We start from the raw sequence: 15146 nt of genomic DNA on the forward strand, positions 1-15146 counted from the left end.
ACGTTTGTTTCTATTCTTTATAGAGGTCTATATATACCGAGATTCATCACACTATCGTGTATCATTTCCTTCTTAGATCTTAACAATATGTTATATCTTGTGACAATTTAATAACAAAAAATAGATACAATTGATATCAAATTTGCAACTATTTCTTTTTATAATTAGTTTACAAATCTTTTTATATCACCACAGTGAATATTTTATTCTTGTCTATATTCTATGCATTAGTTATACAAATCGAAAAACCTAATGGATTCCATTACGAAAAAGTATCTAGTATTGATTTTCAATTTCGATAGATTGCAGAACTTATGGATATATTCGGACATAGAATTTAACCTCTTATTATTCATACATAAAACATATATATTTAGCCTCTTGTTATGTGCTTATCAGAATTAATCTCATACTTTTTCACATACTATTTCTCCAAGGTGATAAATGATTTATTTACTCAATGTAAAAGCGCTACATTCCTTTTCTGTATATTATGTTTGTGGCATTAGAAGGTACCACATGAATGTATAGCAGCTAGTTTGTTAAATAAGCATTTCACATACGTTGGTGTATTAGATTATTAGTGAACAAGCGCTGGTCCTTATCCATTTCTTTGAAGGAAGGAATTAGTGGAGGTAACTAGTCGGATTACCCGTGGTCCGCTACAGAGTGTCAGATGGCTGGGAATTCCATGGTCACATTGCTCCTGTGGCGGAACAGACCTCGCCACGTGTTCTTGGAGGGGGCTGCTTGCCCGCCTCCTACCTTCTGACCAGGGGAGAGCTGGCAGCTTTTGGCCTGGGGGGCAAATCCAGTCAAGTGGTCCATTGCACCAAGAGGAGAGTAAAAACACCTTTCCCATGTGATTGAAAGGGGGGGGGCGGGGGGAGCAGTCACCTAAACAGACACTCAATGACAAGCACACACACACTTGCTGATTTGGCGCACATTAAAAAACACACACTCACTGACAGACACACAGACACACAGAGAAAGACACACTGTTACAGGCATACTGACTCAGACAGACAGACATACTGACACACACACACACAGGCATACTGGCTGACATACACACACACAAACTGGCACACACAGAGACATACTTGCACGCACACACAGACATACTGGCGCTCACACACACAGACATACACCCAACACCCACTTTACACTTTTAAAACCAGTAGACAGTGGCTGAGTAAAGGGACAGGGCTGTAGTGGGGGGAAAGGGGCTGTAGTGGAGGGTATAAACTGTAATTGGGGGGTTTAGGAAATGTAGGGGGGGATAGGGGCTTAAGTAGGTTGATGGCTACAATTTGGGAAAGGGGTTGTGGTGTGGGTGATATGGGTTGCAATTGGGGGAAGAGGAGCTGTAGTGGGGATGTTATGGGGCTGTAGTGGGAGGCATGGGGCTGAGAAAGGGGGCAGGAGCTGAGGGGGAAAAAAGGAGCAGGGAAAGGGTGGGACAGAGCCTTACTAAGGGACCAGAGCCTGACTAAGGGACAGGGGATGGCTGAGGAGGGGGACAGGGATTGAGGAGAGGGGGAAGGGGCTGAGGAGGGGGACAGGGGCTGAGGAGGGGGGGACAGGGGCTGAGGAGGGGGGGACAGGGGCTGAGGAGGGGGGGCAGGGCTGAGGAGGGGGGACAGGGGCTGAGGAGGGGGGAAGAGAGGGGGCAGGGCTGAGGAGAGGGCAGGGGCTGAGGAGGGGGGAAGAGAGGGGGAAGAGAGGGGGAAGAGAGGGGGCAGGGCTGAGGGGGGGCAGGGCTGAAAAGGGGACAGGGGCTTTGGAGGGGGGAAGAGAGGGGGCAGGGCTGAGGAGGGGACAGGCGCTGAGGAGGGGGGACAGGCGCTGAGGAGGGGGGAACAGGGGCTGAGGAGGGGAGCAGGGCTGAGGAGGGGGGAACAGGGGCTGAGGAGGGGGGCAGGGCTGAGGAGGGGGGGCAGGGCTGAGGAGGGGACAGGGGCTGAGGAGGGGGGAAGAGAGGGGGCAGGGCTGAGGAGAGGGCAGGGGCTGAGGAGGGGGGAAGAGAGAGGGAAGAGAGGGGGAAGAGAGGGGGCAGGGCTGAGGGGGGGGCAGGGCTGAGGAGGGGACAGGGGCTGAGGAGGGGGGAAGAGAGGGGGCAGGGCTGAGGAGGGGACAGGCGCTGAGGAGGGGGGACAGGCGCTGAGGAGGGGGGAACAGGGGCTGAGGAGGGGGGCAGGGCTGAGGAGGGGGGGGCAGGGCTGAGGAGGGGACAGGGGCTGAGGAGGGGGGAAGAGAGGGGGCAGGGCTCAGGAGGGGGTAGGGGCTGAGAAGGGGGAAGAGAGGGGGAAGAGAGGGGACAGGGCTGAGGGGGGGCAGGGCTGAGGAGAGGGCAGGGGCTGAGGAGGGGGGAAGAGAGAGGGAAGAGAGGGGGAAGAGAGGGGGCAGGGCTGAGGGGGGGGGCAGGGCTGAGGAGGGGACAGGGGCTGAGGAGGGGGGAAGAGAGGGGGCAGGGCTGAGGAGGGGGGGGCAGGGCTGAGGAGGGGACAGGGGCTGAGGAGGGGGGAAGAGAGGGGGCAGGGCTCAGGAGGGGGTAGGGGCTGAGAAGGGGGAAGAGAGGGGGAAGAGAGGGGACAGGGCTGAGGGGGGGCAGGGCTGAGGAGGGGGACAGGGGCTGAGGAGGGGGGAAGAGAGGGGGCAGGGCTGAGGAGGGGACAGGTGCTGAGGAGGGGGGGACAGGGGCTGAGGAGGGGGGGCAGGGCTGAGGAGGGGGGGCAGGGCTGAGGATGGGGGGCAGGGCTGAGGAGGGGACAGGGGCTGAGGAGGGGGGAAGAGAGGGGGCAGGGCTGAGGAGGGGGCAGGGGCTGATGAGGGGGGAAGAGAGGGGGCAGGGCACAGGGGCTGAGGAGGGGGGAAGAGTGGGGGCAGGGCTGAGGGAGGGGGCAGGGCTGAGGAGGGGACAGGGGCTGAGGAGGGGACAGGGGCTGAGGAGGGGGGAAGAGAGGGGGCAGGGCTGAGGAGGGGGGAAGAGAGGGGGCAGGGCTGAGGAGGGGGGAAGGGGGGGCAGGGCTGAGGAGGGGGGAAGAGAGGGGGCAGGGCTGAGGAGGGGGGAAGAGAGGGGGCAGGGCTGAGGAGGGGGGAAGGGGGGGCAGGGCTGAGGAGGGGGGAAGAGAGGGGGCAGGGCTGAGGAGGGGGGAAGAGAGGGGGCAGGGCTGAGGAGGGGGGAAGGGGGGGCAGGGCTGAGGAGGGGGGAAGAGAGGGGGCAGGGCTGAGGAGGGGGGAAGAGAGGGGGCAGGGCTGAGGAGGGGGGAAGGGGGGGCAGGGCTGAGGAGGGGGGAAGAGAGGGGGCAGGGCTGAGGAGGGGGGAAGGGGGGGCAGGGCTGAGGAGGGGAATAAAAAAAAACTAAAGTGTATTTCCCCCTCCCTGAGTCTTACCTTAGGCCAGGGAGGGGTGGGCAGCAGCCAGCATACAGCAACAGTCAGTGAAGTGTGGAGCCTGCAGTCAGTGAATGATGTCAGGAGGAGGGGGCGTGGCTTCCTCTGCTCTTCTCCCAGACTCCCCAGCGGTCCTGGTAGAAGAGCAGTGAAAGTCACGCCCCCTCCTCAGGAGAGGCCGGCCCACTCCACTGACTGCAGGCTGCAGGAAGAGTGAGGTAAGTTGAAAAATCTGAGTCCTCAGCCAGAGGCAGGGGATTCAGATTTTCCTTTTTTTGCTGGGTGTGGGCGGCCCCTGGGTTTAGGGCGGCCTGGGGGGCAATTGCCTCCCTGCCCCCCTTCCCAGCCCACCCCTGCTTCTGACTTTGGCCCTGGGATATATGGCATTTGAAAACACTATTTGTGCCCTGTGACAAAACTGGAGATTGTGCACAAATATGACTATTGTCCCTATTTTTTATGATTCCCTTCGTTTGTTGCACTGTTCCCCATGTGTTTTATATGTTGGTTCGGCTGGATAGACTACCAGACAAACTGTGGAGTTACTGGGTGACCACCATTTCATGTATCAGAGGCACATGGTGAGAACAATGTATTTTAACTCACAGACACTGTTTTGACTTTTCTACACGGTGCCATCTCGCCGGTATTTGGTGCACATCGTTTTAAACTACAGAATAGGAGACATGTATGTACGTAGCGGGGAATGTGGTGCGACTAAAAGAAAGAGACTACCCACTTATCCCCCCAATAACGACAGACAACGAATATTGGATGAAACAGGCCACAGCATTTATTAAAACTAACAACTGTAGGACACATCCAAACTTTATTCTTTTCCTTTAATTCAAATATAAACACATAAATATATATACATACCATAATTAACATATAAATTACACTTATTGCCCTACAGCCTCCAACTTAAATAACCGTCCTTGCCAACGAACTTAACCAGGTGCCTATGCACCAAAGTTTTACCCACTGGTGTCTCGCCTCCCCCCTCGTCCAAACCAAATTCCCATCATCTTAAATGCTCTACCACCAGCCGGCTTTTTGCTCGGTGGGCACGTCCAATTCGGTAACTTGAAAGTTTACCTTACAGAGCAGGGAGGTTGCGACCCATCATGTCCATCTCCTGACATTCCATCTGCTCCCCAGCCCTGTTGGCAAGGACACGCTCCCCGCTAGCTGTGACGGAACAAAAACAGAAAATTAGGGTGGGAGGGAGGGAAGGTGTTTGCTGGCCAGAATCCAAACAGGCACTGAGGTAAGATGATCCCTGGCCCCCTACACACACATAACCACTCCCCTAAACACACACAGCCAATCACTGGCACCATCCCCACACTCACACATGTGCTCTTGTCTGTTCAGCTGTGCTGACTCCCCAGGGCCTCATTTAACAGTAATTATTTTTCATATAGCCTGTATATGTTCTGCGAAACCTGCATTAAACCGTATCTTTCAAACTACTGAACGGATCTGGGTGGATTTTGGATATGTGGTTCATGGGGTTATTGCATGTCCCTGTGATATGTTTTATAATACTGTATTTTCCTGCCTGTGATAATTAAGTTAGTCTATTGTGTTGAGATAATTGTATCACAGGCAGAGGGGAGGATTTCTGATGTAATGAATGGGAGTGTTAGCTGTGTTGTAATGTGTTGATTGGTTGTTCTTCAAAACCCTGTGGGCAGTACTATTGTAGCGGAGTAGCAGGGGTTAATCCAAGAGCTCTCCGCTGGTAACCAAGATTCAGCATACAGAAGGCAGGAAACACAGCATAATCCCTTTTCCCAATGATTAGACGACACATCGTCTGGGAGTCAACTGAGGGCTTTATTGAAACATCACCAAATGTATACGGTTCTTATTGTACAGGGTTTCTAGACTGGGACAGCAGGGGTTTTAATCAGGGGGATTGTGTGGGAAACTGACCATGCAGGTTCATTTCCCAGCATTCCCTGCTGCCCATGGACAATGATGACATATGCAAGTACATATAATTGGATTAACAGTGGTCACAGGAAAATACAGTATTTCAAATTAAAATCTATAACTTATACAATTTCTTCTAGATTTCCATAATTGACCCCTCATTAGACTGCAGGGATCTGAGGGTACAATCTCACAAATTACCACTAAGATCCCTGCAGAAATAACCGAATGCCACATAATTTACTCCTTTGAATATACCGATACTGAGAAAGGAGAACTCACGAAGGGTTTCAATCTACCGAACGCTACGGAAGTCCAGCGGTGTTTGGAAATCAAGTAGCCGATTTTAGTTCCACGCACTCGACGACCAACGACGAACACCGCTGAACTTTTACCGAACAAAGATGGCCGCCGCCACGTGTTCGGCATACGAACGGCGGCTACCCACGAAAACCTATTAACGGCACTTGCAACATTGTTGCAGTTAGTTAATGAGAGACACACAACCGCATCGGTGTGATCTCTCATTCGGTATTTAAATCGTTTCCCGAACAGGACCGTGGATATTGTTCGGGAAACGATTGCCTTGTTCACATAGCCTAACAATAGACGATACGGCCATTTTAAAAGTCCCGAACATAGCCCAAAGTAACAAAAGTCCTTTTCTAGTCTTTTAGTGGCTAGGTTTGCCACAACTATGTTTGTAGAATGTGAATAAAAGAGGCTGTATGTGCCAGTACAGTCAGTTCTACTTCACCCTCAAATTGGAGTGCCGTCTCTTATTGGGGGAATCTGCTACAATGGATTGCTATGCTAGTCATACTCCCTTGCTATATCACTGCTAAGCTCTTGTAAGAGCTTGTTCCTATCCTGCTCTCTGAAGGAGTCCACAGTGGTTATGGTGTCAGCTGGAGTGTTTGGAGCCCTCAGGAAGTGCTAGGAGCATCCTTCAACGGAGGTACCCAGTCGGGGTACAAAATTAAACAAAATAAAGCACGAACGGAATCCCCTGTCTCATAGTATCGATTGTATCCCTGGTTCGTGGTACCCAAGCTACCGAACACCGCTTTCTTAGCTGTTCGGGAAAAGGACGCAGGCGTTCGTTTAAATTAACTGGTGTTCGGGAAGTCAAGTGTCCGATTTTAGTTCCAGACACTTGAGGACCAAGTCCTGCTGCCTCCTTTCGTGCAAACAATATGGCCATCATTTTCTCTCGCACATACGAACGGTGGCCACACTGGGAGAGCTCTTAATTGGTGATTCCCTTTTGGGTGAGAATTAACCGGGGGTGGTCGGTGGTTCGGTAGTTTTGAAACTATCGAACAAATAAAAGAAAACTGGGGAAATAGGTGAAAGATTCTTCAAACAAAACTCAGGAAATGCTGGTTTTCTTATAGTTCCCCATCCACCTTACACCCCACGGGTTCCCCATCCACCTAACACACCATGGGTTCCCCAGCTACCTGACACCCAACCTGTTCTCCCATCACCTGACAGAACACCTATTTCCGAGCCACCTGACACCCCACAGATTCCACCGCCAACCTGACACCCCAGGGGTACCCTAGTAACCTGACACCCTAAGCAAGAAATAGGAAACTCTCTTTCGTGGAACATAAAAATGTAAATCCGATAATCGGATCTTCCTTCCTTTCTAAATATTAACGTGAAAAACTGTCACCTCCATAACCAGTAATTATAACATTGCAGTAATGGCCGTTGGGTTACCTAGACATACCCTGTAATAGTGGAAGTATTGATGCAGTGCATAGATGAGCTGGTTAGGAGTGAGTTAAACTGTAATTAAAGAGTATATTTCAGCATCAGCTGTGTGAGAAAATAAACAATCCGCAAAAATGAATCTGTTTAAACAGCCTTCAGTAAACTCGCTATTATTATAGAAAGCAGCCCGAGGACTTTCTACCGGGTTTCTCAGGACTCCAATTAGATTATCATCTGCCCAAAGAGTTAAATATGAAGTGGCAGATCTTATAAAAAGTACAATGTGGGTGACAGACGGCATATAGCTACCAGGGGACGCAGGTAAGTTTTAATTTTAAAACCAATTGAACTGAAAATGCTTTTTTCAAACTTTTTCTAACTTTTATAAATATCACTTTCTGATAGCACTAACTAAACTTTCTGTGAATTCCAAAGTATTGCTTAGTTTCCAGGGTTTTTCCAGTAAAATGACACACAGGTAAAGTCTGTACATTCTATAGAGACAGTAAAATGACACACAGGTAGGGTCTGTACATTCTATAGAGACAGTAAAATTACACACAGGTAGGGTCTGTACATTCTATAGAGACAGTAAAATGACACACAGGTAGGGTCTGTACATTCTATAGAGACAGTAAAATTACACACAGGTAGGGTCTGTACATTCTATAGAGACAGTAAAATTACACACAGGTAGGGTCTGTACATTCTATAGAGACAGTAAAATGACACACAGGTAGGGTCTGTACATTCTATAGTGACAGTAAAATGACACACAGGTAGGGTCTGTACATCCTATAGTGACAGTAAAATGACACACAGGTAAAGTCTGTACATTCTATAGAGACAGTAAAATGACACACAGGTAGGGTCTGTACATTCTATAGAGACAGTAAAATGACACACAGGTAGGGTCTGTACATTCTATAGTGACAGTAAAATGACACACAGGTAAAGTCTGTACATTCTATAGAGACAGTAAAATGACACACAGGTAGGGTCTGTACATTCTATAGAGACAGTAAAATGATACACAGGTAGGGTCTGTACATTCTATAGAGACAGTAAAATGACACACAGGTAAAGTCTGTACATTCTATAGAGACAGTAAAATGACACACAGGTAGGGTCTGTACATTCTATAGAGACAGTAAAATGACACACAGGTAGGGTCTGTACATTCTATAGTGACAGTAAAATGACACACAGGTAGGGTCTGTACATTCTATAGAGACAGTAAAATGAAACACAGGTAGGGTCTGTACATTCTATAGTGACAGTAAAATTACACACAGGTAGGGTCTGTACATCCTATAGTGACAGTAAAATGACACACAGGTAGGGTCTGTACATTCTATAGTGACAGTAAAATGACACACAGGTAGGGTCTGTACATTCTATAGTGACAGTAAAATTACACACAGGTAGGGTCTGTACATTCTATAGTGACAGTAAAATGACACACAGGTAGGGTCTGTACATTCTATAGTGACAGTAAAATGACACACAGGTAGGGTCTGTACATTCTATAGAGACAGTAAAATCACACACAGGTAGGGTCTGTACATCCTATAGTGACAGTAAAATGACACACAGGTAGGGTCTGTATATTCTATAGTGACAGTAAAATGACACACAGGTAGGGTCTGTACATTCTATAGAGACAGTAAAATGACACACAGGTAGGGTCTGTACATTCTATAGTGACAGTAAAATGACACACAGGTAGGGTCTGTACATTCTATAGTGACAGTAAAATGACACACAGGTAGGGTCTGTACATTCTATAGTGACAGTAAAATTACACACAGGTAGGGTCTGTACATTCTATAGTGACAGTAAAATGACACACAGGTAGGGTCTGTATATTCTATAGTGACAGTAAAATCACACACAGGTAGGGTCTGTATATTCTATAGTGACAGTAAAATCACACACAGGTAGGGTCTGTACATTCTATAGTGACAGTAAAATGACACACAGGTAGGGTCTGTACATTCTATAGTGACAGTAAAATGACACACAGGTAGGGTCTGTACATTCTATAATGACAGTAAAATGACACACAGGTAGGGTCTGTACATTCTATAATGACAGTAAAATGACACACAGGTAGGGTCTGTACATTCTATAGTGACAGTAAAATGACACACAGGTAGGGTCTGTACATTCTATAGTGACAGTAAAATGACACACAGGTAGGGTCTGTACATTCTATAATGACAGTAAAATGACACACAGGTAGGGTCTGTACATTCTATAGTGACAGTAAAATGACACACAGGTAGGGTCTGTACATTCTATAGTGACAGTAAAATGACACACAGGTAGGGTCTGTACATTCTATAGTGACAGTAAAATGACACACAGGTATGGTCTGTACATCCTATAGTGACAGTAAAATGACACACAGGTAGGGTCTGTACATTCTATAGTGACAGTAAAATGACACACAGGTAGGGTCTGTACATTCTATAGTGACAGTAAAATTACACACAGGTAGGGTCTGTACATTCTATAGTGACAGTAAAATGACACACAGGTAGGGTCTGTACATTCTATAGTGACAGTAAAATGACACACAGGTAGGGTCTGTACATTCTATAGAGACAGTAAAATCACACACAGGTAGGGTCTGTACATCCTATAGTGACAGTAAAATGACACACAGGTAGGGTCTGTATATTCTATAGTGACAGTAAAATGACACACAGGTAGGGTCTGTACATTCTATAGAGACAGTAAAATGACACACAGGTAGGGTCTGTACATTCTATAGTGACAGTAAAATGACACACAGGTAGGGTCTGTACATTCTATAGTGACAGTAAAATGACACACAGGTAGATTCTGTACATTCTATAGTGACAGTAAAATTACACACAGGTAGGGTCTGTACATTCTATAGTGACAGTAAAATGACACACAGGTAGGGTCTGTATATTCTATAGTGACAGTAAAATCACACACAGGTAGGGTCTGTATATTCTATAGTGACAGTAAAATCACACACAGGTAGGGTCTGTACATTCTATAGTGACAGTAAAATCACACACAGGTAGGGTCTGTACATTCTATAGTGACAGTAAAATGACACACAGGTAGGGTCTGTACATTCTATAGTGACAGTAAAATGACACACAGGTAGGGTCTGTACATTCTATAATGACAGTAAAATGACACACAGGTAGGGTCTGTACATTCTATAATGACAGTAAAATGACACACAGGTAGGGTCTGTACATTCTATAGTGACAGTAAAATGACACACAGGTAGGGTCTGTACATTCTATAGTGACAGTAAAATGACACACAGGTAGGGTCTGTACATTCTATAATGACAGTAAAATGACACACAGGTAGGGTCTGTACATTCTATAGTGACAGTAAAATGACACACAGGTAGGGTCTGTACATTCTATAGTGACAGTAAAATGACACACAGGTAGGGTCTGTACATTCTATAGTGACAGTAAAATGACACACAGGTATGGTCTGTACATCCTATAGTGACAGTAAAATGACACACAGGTAGGGTCTGTACATCCTATAGTGACAGTAAAATGACACACAGGTAGGGTCTGTACATTCTATAGAGACAGTAAAATGACACACAGGTAGGGTCTGTACATTCTATAGTGACAGTAAAATGACACACAGGTAGGGTCTGTACATTCTATAGTGACAGTAAAATGACACACAGGTAGGGTCTGTACATTCTATAGTGACAGTAAAATGACACACAGGTATGGTCTGTACATCCTATAGTGACAGTAAAATGACACACAGGTAGGGTCTGTACATCCTATAGTGACAGTAAAATCACACACAGGTTGGGTCTGTACATTCTATAGTGACAGTAAAACTACACACAGGTAGGGTCTGTACATTCTATAGAGACAGTAAAATGACACACAGGTAGGGTCTGTACATTCTATAGTGACAGTAAAATGACACACAGGTAGGGTCTGTACATTCTATAGTGACAGTAAAATGACACACAGGTAGGGTCTGTACATTCTATAGTGACAGTAAAATGACACACAGGTATGGTCTGTACATTCTATAGAGACAGTAAAATGACACACAGGTATGGTCTGTACATCCTATAATGACAGTAAAATGACACACAGGTAGGGTCTGTACATCCTATAGTGACAGTAAAATCACACACAGGTTGGGTCTGTACATTCTATAGTGACAGTAAAACTACACACAGGTAGGGTCTGTACATTCTATAGAGACAGTAAAATGACACACAGGTAGGGTCTGTACATTCTATAGTGACAGTAAAATGACACACAGGTAGGGTCTGTACATTCTATAGTGACAGTAAAATGACACACAGGTAGGGTCTGTACATTCTATAGTGACAGTAAAATGACACACAGGTATGGTCTGTACATTCTATAGAGACAGTAAAATGACACACAGGTAGGGTCTGTACATCCTATAGTGACAGTAAAATGACACACAGGTTGGGTCTGTACATTCTATAGTGACAGTAAAACTACACACAGGTAGGGTCTGTACATTCTATAGAGACAGTAAAATGACACACAGGTAGGGTCTGTACATTCTATAGAGACAGTAAAATGACACACAGGTAGGGTCTGTACATTCTATAGAGACAGTAAAATGACACACAGGTAGGGTCTGTACATTCTATAAATACTCAAGATAGGGGGAGCAATATAAACACACACAAAATGGAGAGATAATATAATAATTGTTCCCTGTCGATCGTTAGGTATCAGAAGACGAATCATATATTAAACCTGTGAATATAAAACACATTTCATAGCATATTACTGTAAACATGATTATATAAATGATAGCAGGTAACAATTGGAAAAACGATATACAGAGCCTCTCTTCCAACAGTAAACGTAGAAACAGAATCCAAGAATGGAGGTGAATAGAACATTTAATATAATTACAAAGGGCAGAGAAAATTTTACAAATCTGTGAAAACATTACAACATATTGAAAACAAGGTAAGTAAACCAAATGCCCACCATACATCAAGCCTGACACTTTTCGACCTGCCTGGTCTTCATTAAGGTGAATATTGAGACCCTCTGGCACCCTGGTAATATAGTGTCTCAAAAGGAAACTGAACTTGTTTCCAGACATCGGCATTCAATTGTTCCAGAACATGTAATCATAATGGCCGCGTCTTCCCGGCTGACGTCATTACATTTACATCATGATGCTATTGCGTCTGGCATCATCAATGTTCGGACAGTCATGTGTTCCCCCTTTCTCATATTGTATCTGAGCTCACGTATCATGGTTCCCCTTTCCCATATTGTATCTGTGCTCACCTATCATGGTCCCCCTTTCCCATATTGTATCTGAGCTCACGTATCATGGTCCCCCTTTCCCATATTGTATCTGTGCTCACGTATCCTAGTCCCCCTTTCCCATATTGTATCTGAGCTCACGTATCATGGTTCCCCTTTCCCATATTGTATCTGTGCTCACCTATCATGGTCCCCCTTTCCCATACTGTATCTGAGCTCACGTATCATGGTCCCCCTTTCCTATATTGTATCTGTGCTCACGTATCCTGGTTCCCCTTTCTCATATTGTATCTGTGCTCACGTATCATGGTCCCCCTTTCCCATATTGTATCTGTGCTCACGTATCCCGGTTCCCCTTTCCCATATTGCATCTGAGCTCACGTATCCCGGTCCCCCTTTCCCATATTGTATCTGAGCTCACGTATCCCGGTCCCCCTTTCTCATATTGTATCTGTGCTCACGTATTATGGTCCCCCTTTCCCATATTGTATCTGTGCTCACGTATCCCGGTTCCCCTTTCCCATATTGCATCTGAGCTCACGTATCCCGGTCCCCCTTTCCCATATTGTATCTGAGCTCACGTATCCCGGTCCCCCTTTCCCATATTGTATCTGAGCTCACGTATCCCGGTCCCCCTTTCCCATATTGTATCTGTGCTCACGTATCCTGATTCCCCTTTCCCATATTGTATCTGAGCTCACGTATCCTGGTCCCCCTTTCCAATATTGTATCTGAGCTCACGTATTATGGTCCCCCTTTCCCATATTGTATCTGTGCTCACCTATCATGGTCCCCCTTTCCCATATTGTATCTGTGCTCACGTATCATGGTCCCCCATTCCCATATTGTATCTGTGCTCACGTATCCCGGTCCCCCTTTCCCATATTGTATCTGTGCTCACATATCATGGTCCCCCTTTCCCATATTGTATCTGTGCTCACGTATCATGGTACCCCTTTCCTATATTGTATCTGTGCTCACGTATCATGGTTCCCCTTTCCCATATTGTATCTGTGCTCACCTATCATGGTCCCCCTTTCCCATATTGTATCTGTGCTCACGTATCCCGGTCCCCCTTTCCCATATTGTATCTGTGCTCACGTATCCTGGTCCCCCTTTCCCATATTGTATCTGTGCTCACCTATCATGGTCCCCCTTTCTGATATTGTATCTGTGCTCACCAATCATGGTCCCCCTTTCCCATATTGTATCTGTGCTCACCTATCCTGGTTCCCCTTTCCCATATTGTATCTGTGCTCACCTATCATGGTTCCCCTTTCTGATATTGTATCTGTGCTCATGTATCATGGTCCCCCTTTCCCATATTGTATCTGTGCTCACGTATCCTGGTTCCCCTTTCCCATATTGTATCTGTGCTCACGTATCCTGGTCCCCCTTTCCCATATTGTATCTGTGCTCACCTATCAGGGTTCCCCTTTCTCATATTGTATCTGTGCTCACCTATCCTGGTCCCCCTTTCCCATATTGTATCTGTGCTCACGTATCCCGGTCCCACTTTCCCATATTGTATCTGTGCTCACCTATCATGGTTCCCCTTTCCAATATTGTATCTGTGCTCACGTATCCCAGTCCCCCTTTCCCATATTGTATCTGTGCTCACCAATCATGGTCCCCCTTTCCCATATTGTATCTGTGCTCACGTATCCCGGTCCACCTTTCCCATATTGTATCTGTGCTCACGTATCATGGTCCCCCTTTCCCATATTGTATCTGTGCTCACGTATCATGGTCCCCCTTTCCTATATTGTATCTGTGCTCACGTATCCTGGTTCCCCTTTCCCATATTGTATCTGTGCTCACCTATCATGGTCCCCCTTTCCCATATTGTATCTGTGCTCACGTATCCCGGTCCCCCTTTCCCATATTGTATCTGTGCTCACGTATCCTGGTCCCCCTTTCCCATATTGTATCTGTGCTCACCTATCATGGTCCCCCTTTCTGATATTGTATCTGTGCTCACCAATCATGCTCCCCCTTTCCCATATTGTATCTGTGCTCACCTATCCTGGTCCCCCTTTCCCATTTTGTATCTGTGCTCACCTATCCTGGTTCCACTTTCCCATATTGTATCTGTGCTCACCTATCATGGTTCCCCTTTCTGATATTGTATCTGTGCTCATGTATCATGGTCCCCCTTTCCCATATTGTATCTGTGCTCACGTATCCTGGTTCCCCTTTCCCATATTGTATCTGTGCTCACGTATCCTGGTCCCCCTTTCCCATATTGTATCTGTGCTCACCTATGAGGGTTCCCCTTTCTCATATTGTATCTGTGCTCACCTATCCTGGTCCCCCTTTCCCATATTGTATATGTGCTCACCTATCATGGTTCCCCTTTCCAATATTGTATCTGTGCTCACCAATCATGGTCCCCCTTTCCCATATTGTATCTGTGCTCACGTATCCCGGTCCCACTTTCTCATATTGTATCTGTGCTCACGTATCCTGGTCCCCCTTTCCCATATTGTATCTGTGCTCACCTATCATGGTTCCCCTTTCCAATATTGTATCTGTGCTCACGTATCCCGGTCCCCCTTTCCCATATTGTATCTGTGCTCACCAATCATGGTCTCCCTTTCCCATATTGTATCTGTGCTCACGTATCCTGGTTCCCCTTTCTGATGTTGTATCTGTGCTCACGTATCCTGGTTCCCCTTTCTGATGTTGTATCTGTGCTCACGTATCCCGGTCCCCCTTTCCCATATTGTATCTGTGCTCACGTATCCCGGTCCCCCTTTCCCATATTGTATCTGTGCT

Source organism: Pelobates fuscus, chromosome 11 (genome assembly GCF_036172605.1).
Source record: "Pelobates fuscus isolate aPelFus1 chromosome 11, aPelFus1.pri, whole genome shotgun sequence".
NCBI classification, from domain to species: Eukaryota; Metazoa; Chordata; class Amphibia; order Anura; family Pelobatidae; genus Pelobates; species Pelobates fuscus.